Source organism: Sylvia atricapilla, chromosome 14 (assembly GCF_009819655.1).
Source record: "Sylvia atricapilla isolate bSylAtr1 chromosome 14, bSylAtr1.pri, whole genome shotgun sequence".
NCBI lineage: Eukaryota > Metazoa > Chordata > Aves > Passeriformes > Sylviidae > Sylvia > Sylvia atricapilla.
In genome coordinates, this window is record NC_089153.1 from 9,742,952 (window position 1) to 9,755,546 (window position 12,595).

Here is a 12,595-nt window from a genome sequence, read left to right on the forward strand (position 1 = left end):
ACCTGCAGCAGTCAAGACCATTCCTTTGGATCACTCCCAAGTATTTTGGCAAGGCGTATCAGGAGCAATCCGTGTAGGCTGACTTTTGAAACAGGAATGTGCAAATTGCATGTAAATGGAGTTGTTCAACAAATCTGTTCAGGCAGTCCCAGGGTTCAGGAATTTCTGCTGAGCTCAAAACTTCCTCTCCTTCCCTTTCCTGAAAATTGCATTTATTGCTCTCTATAGGTACCTGAAGGGAGGTTGTGGAAGGTGAGGGTTGACTCTTCCCCTGGGGAACTAGAGATAAGACAAGGGGAAATGGCCTCAAGTTGCACCAGGGGAGGTTCATATTGGATATTGTAAAAAATTTGTTCACTGAAAGAGTGATTGACATTGGAAGAGTCTGTCCATGGAAATGGAGGAGTCAGCATCCCTGAAAGTGTTCAAAAAATGAGTAAATGTAGCATTCACAGTATGGTTTTGTGGATTTTCAGTCAGAGGTTGGGCTTTACAATCTTTTCTAATCTTAATGAAAGTCTTTTCTAATCTTTCTAATAGGAAGTCTTTTCTAATCTTAATGATTCAACAATTCCATTGCTTTTTGCCATAAAAGAAGCTTTAGAGGCGCATTCATTTCGCAAAAGAGCCTTTGCAGTTCAAGACTTGTGTGGATGTCAGCCTGTGGGGATAAATCTGGGGGCACAGGGAGATCTGTGCCTTGGCCAGGGGAGCTGCAAGGGCAGTGGGAGCTGGAGGTGGGGCTCAGCACCCAGGGCTGCAGGAGAGCCTGGAACACCACAGCAGACACGGGCTGGTGCCCACCCCTGAGCACTCCCCTCCAAATGTCAGGTCTGAATCTTTGAGCTGTTCTCTATCCCAAAGCCCTGCCCAAAGCCCAGTGATTCAGGGCACACTGGAGGCAGCAGGGACCTCCCCACTTTTTCCTTAAGTCCCTCCCATATTCAGTCATTATTTCCTCTGCACACAAATTCCATATTTCAATTTGAAGGGAAAAAAGCACATCCAAATCCTCAGACTATTCTTGGCCCTGCCAGAGTGTTACCTCACTGGACGAACCTGCAGCACTGTGCTGGGGTGTGCTGCAGGCTGGAGGAGTTTGCTCCTCTTGGTTTGTAGCAGCATTAGCTCTGTCACTTGGTGAAATGAAACTAAGACATGCATAAGCAGCCTTGACAGCAATTAGTTCTGGCAGAACCTTTGTGGTAATGAATTTCAATGATGGTGGGGTTTGGGGTGTCTGAACACTTCATTAACTGCCAGTATATCTGACTGTTGCAGCTGAGAAATCACATTATAATAAAGCACTTTTTACTGCAGGCAGCATCCAGGATAATATATGGGATGAATAATAATAGTCCATTCAAAATTGTTCCTGTGCTTTAGAGCTTTGGAATTTCAGTAAATAGATCAAATACTATGCAGAAATGAATCTTATTCAGGATTTCTCCATTACCCAGCTATTTATGAGCACTTTTTAATGTATTGTCAGAGAAGTTGCTCCACTCCATTACACTTGCCAGCTAAACTCTGAAATACATACATGTTGATGCAGAAAGAATAAAAATCATCTCTTAATGTAGCAAAATGTATTTTAAGTTTAAATGGAGGAAAATACATGATAACAATTGCAGTGTGAAATATCATCAAGTCTGTCTCTTTCTTTTTATTTACAGCATAAATTCTTTTTTAAAGTATGGAAATACAGGACTTAGAAATACCTAAAAAGGCACAATTGAGGCATTCTCATGCTTTCTTCTATGTTTATAAACCAAAAATGCCTTATTATAAGGGCAGATAGTGGGAGAGCAGCTTTGTGCACTTTGTCCATTAGTGATAGGACAAAGGGAAAAGGTTTTCAACTAAAAAAGGAGAGATTTAGGTTAGAAATTAGGAAAAAGTTCTTTACTCAGAGAGTGGAGAGGCCCTGGCACAGGTTGCCCAGAGAAGCTGTGGCTGCCCCATCCCTGGGAGTGTTTGTGGCCAGTTTGGATGGGGCTTGGAGCAACCTGGGATAGTGGAAGGTGTCCCTGCCCATGGCAGGGGGTTGGATTGAGATGAGATTTAAGGTTCCTTCCAACTGAAACCACTCTGTGATTCTGTGATTATGTTGCAATAAAATGGAAGGTTACTTACCACTCTCTTTGCAATAATTAGCATGAAAAAAAAAAAAAAAAAAAGTATTAATCTGAAGCCATTTCTGTTACAATTTATCCTTTTGAATGTGTCACTTTGGCTGCTGGTCACATCGCTGGAAGTCCATCAAACATTCTCTCCTACACCAGAGAAGGAGGAGGTGAAGGAAGGTGATGTCTGGTTTGTCAGGGCTTCTCTCAGCAGCTCATTACCTCCCTGGCAGAGGTAAAAGCAACTGATACTTTAGGAAGTAGCCAGGCCGTGTGAAGCACCCCAACAAAGGCAGGATGCCCACAGGACTGCACTGAGGAGGAGGAAAGGGGCAGCTCTGCCAGCAGGGAGCTGGGCTGGGTGGGGTGTTCTCCCTCTGTGATGCTGCCCTGGAACCCCATCACCATGGCAGCCAGAGATGCAGGATGATGATTCTCTCCCTGCTGGCTTTCCCCTTCCTGGATTCTTCTTGAGTATGTGGTGACTATAAAAATATCCTTTGTCTTACTCTTAAATTCTATTACCCAATGGGCAGGTTCAGGCCCATTCCAATGAGATAATTGTAAGGTATCCTTAAAGTGCAAAAAACCTTGGAGACGGGGCTTTAGGTAAGAGAAAAGCAGGAGAAAGTCAATGTGGACAGGGAAATAACAGCACCAGAGTAGCAAATAGACAAGAAGGAAGCAAATTTTCTAGTGCAAAAATATTTCTGTGTGCTTACCTGTGACAATAGCAAGATGACCTTTTTTTTCCCCAACAAAATAGTGCCATATATAGCAATGATCTGTTAAATTAGCTTTTCAAATAAAGACAGAGATACAGGAATAATTGATTTGAAACTTCAAATTCTTTTAAAGACCTGAATTGCACATGCCCATTTTGGTTGTAGATAAGACTCAGAAAGAATATTTCTGGAGGAGAGGAGGATTTTCCAATATTTTCTTTCAGGCTCTACCCAAATTTCAAAGTTCTTCCATTTCCAGTATGCTCATAAACACTGCTGATCTACAAAGATTTTTGGGAGACCATAAATCACCTTAAATAGCCCAAGGCTGTGGGAGTTCTTTTCTTTGGCTTGAAATCTTCCAAGACAGCTCATGAAATCTGATGTAAGTTTAACCTCAAACGAGGTAAAAACACACTCTCTGCCTTGGTTTCATGCAGTGCTGAACAGTAGCCTGTGAAAAATCTTAGTGAGACTGGGGGTTGTTTTTTGAGCTGTTATTGTTGTTCTTAATCAACAAGGAGAAATCACCAAAATCACATCTTTTTCCTGTGTGAACTACTAAAGACTGCTTGAGAGTATAGGAACTAACTTGGTATTTAAATTTAACTGAAAACCCTACATGAGAAAATATTTCAAGACTCAAGAAGAAAGAGCTGAAAGACAATGTGAAATCCTTACCATCCTCAGTCTTTACCTGGCCTGATTTTCTCTCAGCAGTGGCCAAGGTGCCGTGGCCTGGGGTACAGCAGCACTGTCAGCATTGGGGACTGACTTTCCTTGTGCCGTTGTCCACTGATGGCATAATTTTATCATGTTTGATCAAATATCAATTTATTTCAGGATGTGGAGACAGAACAACACCACAGCCCTGTCATCCTGCCCGGGAGGCTTGGAAAACATCCTGCTGACCACAGACAGTCCTGAAGACTTGAATCCCAACCTCGTGCTTTGCAATGACCCAGATTCCCAGGGCTTGGACCTTGAGTACCTGCCCTACTACAGAACATCCCACATCTGTGTCTGCCCAGCATCTCACACAGAAAGAGAAAAAAGCTCCAATGAAGGCAAGGCTAACACTAAACAGGATGAGAAAGTGAGTTATTCAGCCTCTCCACAGGGTATTTCCCACACTGTGGGGCATCTGAAGAGCTTCTTGACCAACCTCTCACATACAGATTACATATATGGTTAAATTGAGTTAAACACCTGCAAATTAGGTTCAGGTGAACTCACCTTGAATGTTTCTAAAAGGGATAGGAAGGGAAGAAGAGAGGCAGGCCCATTTAATATCAAACTGTTACTCAAAATTAGGCCCTTAGGAACAAAATGATGACTTGTGCTCTGAAAACACAATGCAGGAGCAGAGCTATCTGCAGGAATGAGATACCTGAGGCAGCCTTTGCAAGGTCCCTCTCCCTTGAAACACTCTGTGGGCCCCAGACTGCTGCTGTGAGGGACATTTGGCTCTGGGTGGGACCTGTGCCACTGCTGCAGGGACCTGCTGGGCTCCCCACATCCCATCATCTGACACCTCAGCTCTTGCTCCTGTACCTAGCTCTGTTTATTTTATTTTATTTTATTTTATTTTATTTTATTTTATTTTATTTTATTTTATTTTATTTTATTTTATTTTATTTTATTTTATTTTATTTTTTCCCCAGAGCATCCTGCCAAGTTTGGAGCTGAGAATGAGGACAATTTCTCCTGCAAGCAAAGAAGAGCCCCCAGCACAGGAGGTGCTGCAGGCCAGCAGTTCTGCACTCTGCCTGCCCAGGGGGCTCCCACACCTGGGCCAGCCTCCTCCCTGCTCTGGGTACTTCCCTTACTACAGGACACAGGGAGGGATTTGCACTGACCCACTTCAAAGAAAAGCATCCTTCACCAGGATGGAAGGTCTGGAGACCAAAGAGGGACCACAAAGGAGAGGATCAGGTGTTTGGAATGTCCGTGAGAGCTGCCTGGTGTCCTGAGAAGAAGGAACGGGGGTTGTGAATGCAGATGTGAAGGAGAAACCTTTGAATCCTATGACAACATGAAAATCTGCATGAATTTGAATAAAATGAAAATATTTCTTCTCTCAAAAAACCCCCAAGTGATATACCAGACTGTTTAATGGAAGCAGAAAGATGCAGAGGAGGAGCTTGGAAAATCCAATAAAATTTCTCTAGATGTGAGGAAGAGAACTGTGCTTCTCTGTAGCTAATCACAAAGGCAAGATACTCACTCAAGGGATGTGCAGCTATGGGAATTAGCCAAAGGGAAAAAAATAAGAATTATTCAAATCTAAGTTGCTTGGAGGAATTAAAAAGAGACATAATTTCCAGTTGGGATTGGGAAATACATTTCCTTTCCCCCTCACTACAATCCTTCCATTGTATTACTGGCATCTGTTAGACCTGTGCACATACATACAGCCATACACAGGAGAAAAAAAATATTTAAATTCTTTGTCAATATGATTTTTTAACACATTTCCATTATGTCTGTCTTCATTTCACTTGCACAGTCAGTAATGAAAATACTCTTGATTACTTTAATATGTGCAACTAGGAGCTTCTATAAACATCAGTTTTGATGCTGGAAAACTGGAAACAGCGTCCAGAAACATTTTGGCATTGGTGAATCTTGACTGATTTACACCAGATGAGGATCTAACCAAAAAAGGTCAGCTCAGTATTTTCTCTGCAGTTGTGAAATCTTGCAACATCCTCTCCTTACTGCCAACTATGTCACCTCCTCGGGACACCACACGAGTTGATGAAACAGGGCTCTTTCCCATCCCTGCACTGTGCACAGACAATTTCTGCTCAAAATAAGTGAGTTTACTCCAACCAGTCAGCAAATCTTCAAGTGTTTCTACAATGATTACACACTGGTATGACCGTGTATTGACAGGCTGTGTCTAAATGTACCAGCAGTACCTATTTTAAGGATCAAAGAAGAAAAACACATCACATTTCACTATTTCACATCTCCATAGGTAGACTGGTTTTCCCTGTGGTAAGTATGACACTGAGACCAGGAATGCTGCAAGGTACATGACAGTTTTAGTAGCAATTTCTGCTTACACTGCACTTCTGTGGTTTTTGACCAGTTGGGAAGGGATTTTGGTTGGATGTTGGAAACCAGCAGAGCTCTCAGACTGGAGCTTTGATCCCAGTCTTTCTTCTGAGCACTGCTCAGGATGAAGTGGTGCCTCACCCCTAGGTTTTTAAAAAAATGTTTAAAAACCTGGGGTCAGCCAGACTGGTGAAAATTCATCCCAATATCCTCACCCAGCTGCCCCAGCTGGAATCAGGATTGCAGCTAGAGCACTGAGCATGCCTTCTGCATCCCTGCATTTCCATGGGCACCTCAGCACCTTCCTGCCACCTTCCCGCTGAAAAACGAGATAAATCAGATTCCAGATGAGCCAAGTCTGACTGTATGAAACAGCTCCTGGTTTTAAGCACAAAGAAGGCTGACGTCTTGGGTACATTGAAAGAAAGCCATGTAAAATAGAGTGAGATTATCCAAACTCAAGGGATCAGGCAGAGGAGGAAAGGAATTCTGTCTGAAAAGAAGGTGTGGATCATTCTGAGAATATTAAATTCAGCATTTCCATAAATTTGGCATGTTAATATACTTTGAATGATGTAGTATCAAATCCACAAATCTGCCTGATTTTTACTAGATAGAAATTAGCTGCTTTCTATTGGCTGTACTTGATAATTTATGGGAACAGTGAACATCAGAAATCAAGGATTTGGGAGATGAGAATATTACAAGCTTTATGCTCATGGATCAGAGAAGCCCAGTTTTAATCAAAAGCTGGCAAATATCATATCATATGTTGCCATCTTGAAATTGGAGCTGAGCAAAACTCATGATTCTAATGTATTTTCCATACAGTCTTGCTCAGAGGTAAAAAGGAAAGGATGGAGGGCAGTGCTGGAAGCTCCTTGTTTCTCTCTAAGGTTTATACTATTTTATTACTTTTCCACATAGTTAACATCCTGTTCACAGGCAGCAAACGATTTTTCTCAAACTGCTCCACAGATCAGATTCCTGCCTTAGTGAGGACATCATGTGCCTTCACCCCAAGAGTGGCCCTAGTCAGTCACATAGTTTGGTTCACCCTTGTGTACTGATAATGTATTTCCTTTCATCTCTCTATTTGAAAAATTCATAATTACTGCCCTAAACCTTCAATTCTGCAACAGCAGCAGTCCTCTGGAGTTCGAAAAACAATCTGCAATTGCTTTGATGCATGCTGTGCAATCTTCATTGATCCCACTTAAGCTTTTAATCTCATGAATTCACAAAGTTAATTCATAAAACAAACCAAACAAACCACGGCAAAGTACACCCTTTAAAAACAAAAGTGGTGATGATCATAGATGTCTTTGGGGATTTCTGATAATGCAGGTCCTTCTTTCTGAACAGTTGATGTCAGATTTCATTTGGAAAGGGGGGACAAGACTCTAGCAACAATGTTTGTTTGTCTGTGTACCCCTTGGGAAAAACCTACTTCAAAGTCAATAAAAAGACTCACAGAGACATGGCAGGGCATGGAATTTCTCTCTGAAGTCAGGTACAAGAGACTTGTTTTAGTAAAACACTGCAGGCCTTAAGACCTAAATTAAGATTACTAATATCAATGAGAGAACTCCATCAGCCTCAGCAAGGTGAGGCTTGGGCCTCCAGTCTCCCCGTGTGGAACAGAACAGCACATTCCTCATATAAACCTGAGCCCCTCTAAATGCTGTTTTAAGGAGAAAATTATCTCCCCAACATTTAAATGTATTGGTGTGCACCCTGCCTCAAGGTCTGGCATTAGCAGGGCTCTCCTTTCTCTCCCAAATCTGGATTGTGTCAATGTATATGACTTAATAACTTTATTTTGAACTCTGCTAGAAAGGAAGCTTTTGGCAAGTAGCATTTATCACAGAAGAGCAGAACTCAGCATGAAACAAAGAAGCTTAAATAAGTCCCTGCCCAGCAACATGATGGGAAGGAATGGAAGTGAGTCATTAATAGGAAACAACTTGGCTTCCTTTCAGAACTGTATTTATGATGAGTGACTAGAGAATACCTTGAATATACACCTCCATGCAAATACCAGAACATGCACATCACTGGGTAAGCCCAGGGATGGGGGAAACAACACAGCTCTCTGCTGGGACAGCCTAATCCAGGATTCGGTGTTTTGCCAAAGCAATTTAGGAACCACATCAGAGCTGAGGAGCTGTGCTCTGCAGAGCAGGGATGGTTGTAGGTAGTGCCTGAGGGCTGTGCTGAATGCTGATCAGCAGCAGAACACGTGGAAATACAAAGGAATGAAGAAGCAAGGGTTGCAAGGTCTGGTTATCCACAGGGAATCTGATGCAACAGGAGGGGAAGCAGCTGTGCTTCTGTCACACCTGGACCCTGGAATGGATTCCATTAGTCTGTCCTGACACACAGACATGTTTGTGTATCTGCCTAAAGCTATATCCTAAATCTCAGAAGAATGAATGTGCTAGGATCCAAGTGAGGTACCTGCCCAGAATAAACCTATTCCCTAAAATATGAAATGGTGGGCTGGGGTGAAGGCACAGGCTGAGCCAGCCTGCAACCCTTTCTCAGTTAATGATGCAGGTGGGAAGGGATGGTAAAAAAGCAAACAGCCTGCTGATCTACACAATCCCCCATAAATCTGTCTGTCCCTACCCCAGTGCTACCAGTGCCCATTAACTCCTCCCAGGCTCCTGGGGGCACTTTTGCCTTTCCCAGGAACTCATGTTGATGGGATTTGCAGGTGTGAGCAAGGCAGAAATGCCAGCACCTGATCCAAACCATGTAGTCCTTGACTTCTGCAGCAATCATTAGAGTTTCACATGTGGAAAAATGCATGTGCTATGTATTTTAGTTTACAGCCTTTTGTCAAGGCTGGTGTCTTTGGGTTAATTTCTGCTACTGGTAAATATTCATGGAGAAATGCATCCCCAAGGACAGCTGAACATCAGGATCACCTGAGCTGTGTTTGAAGTGTCTCCACTGTGCAGGGGAATGACTGTGCTCTGCTTTTCTGAGCACCTACCTCTGTGCATGAAGAACTTCTGCTCTGGGAGGGTGACTGAGGGACAGAGGGGCTCTGGAGCCTCCTTCCCTGGAGATATCAAAACCACCTGACACAGTCCTGAGTAATTCAGTCCAGGGGATCCTGCTTGAGCAGGGAGATTGGACTGGGTGAATTCCAGTGGTCCCTTCCAATGTTAACCATTCCCTGACTCCTGTGGATCAGGAACTGCATGGGGCACGGCCACCTGCCTGGCCACAGCCTGTGCCCTGGGGGGACACTAGGCCACCTTCTCATGTTTTTAGCTGAAAAAATATAATGCCCAAACCTAGAGGTGGCACAGAGCTGCTCCTGTTGCAATTACACCAAAGAACCACTCCATGGTGGCTTGTACTGAGCAAAATTGTCAAAGGAAAACAGATAAATTGCAAATTCTTGCGGGAGCAAGACCTGAAGGAAACTGGCAATACAAGCAATGCAAAAGGAGCATGGTGGAGAGCAAGGAGTTAAGCTTGCCTGGCTGACCAGAGCTGTGAAAATAGACACCAACCTGCCTGGGAGGAGGCAGTGAACTCTTTCCCACTCCAAAGCTCTGCAATGGCTGAGACATCAAACCCCCAACACAATATAAACCTAACAATAGGGTCTGACAGCTGCACGGTATCTGAACAACGCCTCACATGGGGAACCTTGTGAAATCCCCTACATCCCACCAGAGCATGGGAGCTGCAGCTTTTCCTGCCTTCTCTGGCTGTATTTTCTCTTAAACCAGAGATTGTGCCCCTGGTCTCACCACACCCTTTCAGGGACTCAGCTCACACCCACAGCCACCAAGCTTTGGATTTACTCCCTAAGTACATTTCCTGTGGCAGCACAGTGCTGATCCTTTCCTCTGAGGAGCTCATTCTCTTAAGGCATCCTCGTGAATGGGTGCTCTGGGTGAACGTGAGGGGCTCTCACTCCAAGCAGCTGCCCCGTTAGCACCTGATGATGGCTAATAATAATGATTAATGAATCTTAATCTTCCTGTCACAATTCTCTTTCATTAATATTTATATCTGGCAGATGTATCCCCAAGGGATAACTTGAGCTGCTAAGTATTAGTCTGCTATGTACAGCTGGTATTTTCTCCAGAAACTCTGAGGAAATTCTTTGAAAGAGCATATTATGTGCAATTTTATTTTCAATTGTTAATGCTGTTATGTGTCAGCATAGAGAAGAATGTTTATTTTAAGCCTTCTCATCTGATGAAGTAAAAGAACTCCCTTAGATACCAATATTTCACAAAAAAAAAAGATCTGATGTAAAGGAATGATTGCATGCTTAAACAACTGGCATTATCACAGAGGTCAAGCTCAGCTCTGGATACACCACTAAGCCTCCTAATTACAACAGGGTGTAATTTAAAGCATCTTTAGCTGTCAGTGATTTAAACGTGTGCCATTTCCCAGCTAGATGTATGTGTTCAGCTGCTAAAAAAAGTCTTGTGAAGCATTTTTGGAAGCATAAACATTCAATTAAATGATCTAGTTGAGTCCTCATAATTGCACTGAAGTCTGTTTATAACTAATTTATGACACAACATAATTAGCCAAACCATTAATTGGTAATTACTCTAGGAAAACAAATTAAGCATCGTGTTTCCCAAATCAAGATCCTCTCTCTACACCATTGCAAACCATTTGTCTCTGGTCTGTGACTGTCTTGATTTATTTCTAGCTATCCATCTATGTCCTGTCTATGAAATTTGGAGGAATCTCCTCCCGGCTCTCAGCAATGCACTGACAGCTGTAGCAACAGGCAGCATCAAAAACATTTTCTGTTTTTTTTAGCATTTTATTACCCTCCCCAGACAAGCCTGAACTGTAGCTGGCTGGATATTGCTTCTTTGATGGTCCTCTCACTTGAAAGTAGGAAGGAAAATCTTGCAATTATGTTCATATAAAGACTAAGAAAATGAGCAGACGAGGATGTGAAATGCAGTCAGCCTCTGTGTCTGAAACACTCCTCAGCTCACAGGGCCTTCAACATCACAGTTTCCAAAGCAAATTCTTAAACCTTGGTGGCACAGGCGAAGCACCAACAGGTTGTATCAAAAAACCAAAAGCTGCTTGTACAGTTGTGAGTTTTCTCCAGGACCTGAGGGAATGCTCTACCTTTGGGAAGTGTGGCTCACCATGTCCAGTGCACGGAGGTCACCATCAGAGGGCTCTGGGGACAGCAATGGGCATGGAAGGAGCTTCACAGTCAAAACAGTGTCAGAACAGAGTCACAGATCAATTTAGGTCAGAATAGCCCCCTGCGATCACCGAGCCCACTCATTAACCCAGCACTGCCAAGCCCAGTCCCTAAGTGCCACATCCACATGTCTTCTAAATCCCTGCAAGGATGATGACTCCATCACTTCCCTAGGAAGCCTACTCCAATACTTGACAACCCTTCTGGTGAAGAAATTTTCCTTAACAGCCAACCCAAACCTCCGCAGTGCAACATGCGGCTGTCTCTTCTTGAGCTAGGAGATGACAAAAATGGAGAAATAAATTTTCAAGTGGCTGATAAACGCTTTTATCTTTGCTTGTTCTTAGAAAGAAAGAAAATCTGAAATGCTTTAAGAGAAAGTACACTGGCAGAAAGGGGAGGTGAGCTCTCAGGGAACGTGCTGGTCATCTGGAGGAGAAAAGAGACCATGCATCAGCAGGGAGCACAAAAATCCTAAAACTCACCAAAATGGAAGGTTGTTCAGAGTTTCCTGAGGAAAGATTTCAAAGGACTTACACAAGCAGGGCAGGCAGATGGGGTGTAAAACCACCCATGGGAGGTGGCTGGATGCCGTGACTCGAGTGAGATGGAGATGTGTCCTGCTGGTCCCACACTGAGCTGGCGGCCCCTGCAAAGCGCTGTGCTGATTTCGGCTGTGCAGCCGAGAGTAACCACAAAGCCCAGTGCTGTCTGATGTGCCAAACACTCCCTGAGTAACCAAAGTCAGATCTACCTGAAGCCCTATGAAAACAAATCTGATTTCCAGTCTCAGTTCGCTCCAGTTTCTGAGAATCTATGGAGCGAAGCTGATTCCTGTAGCAGCCACAGACTGGGTATGGGGGTGACTCTGGGTGGTGATTCCATGACAGAACTCCACCAAGTGATTTTTATTTCAAAGGAAGCTGACATTGCTAGGTGACACTGAAGACATCAACTTCTCCTTGCTCCAGGTATGATTCATAGGAGGTTTAGTATTTTAGCAGGGCAAGTAGCTCCAGTGAGTTGGTAGCAATGAGGGCTGAGCCTGTTTTTCAGCTCGGGTGCCCCAGGGACCCTGTGCTGATTGTCACATTGCTTCCCGGATGAGAGATAACTCAGCCATCAAACATTTCTTACCCTTCGCATTCAGCTTTATGTACCCAAAGCTGTTCCTGATGGGGTGCAGATGTTTCTCAGGCTGAGCTGTCACACAGAATGGGCAGGGGAAGGAGCTACTGAAGGCTTCAGCAGAAACGAAGGGAAATCGCCAGCAATGAAGGGGTTGGGAATAAAAACCACAACCAACCTTTTTTGTTTTTTCACCACTCATTGCTGCTGTATCACGAGGGAAAGATGGGAGAGAGACAAGGACAGTTGGGACTCTGAAAGTTAAAAGATGAAAACTCACAGAAGGAAAAGAAAAGGAGAAAACGGAGACTGTGAGTCTGTGCTGGGATGAGAAG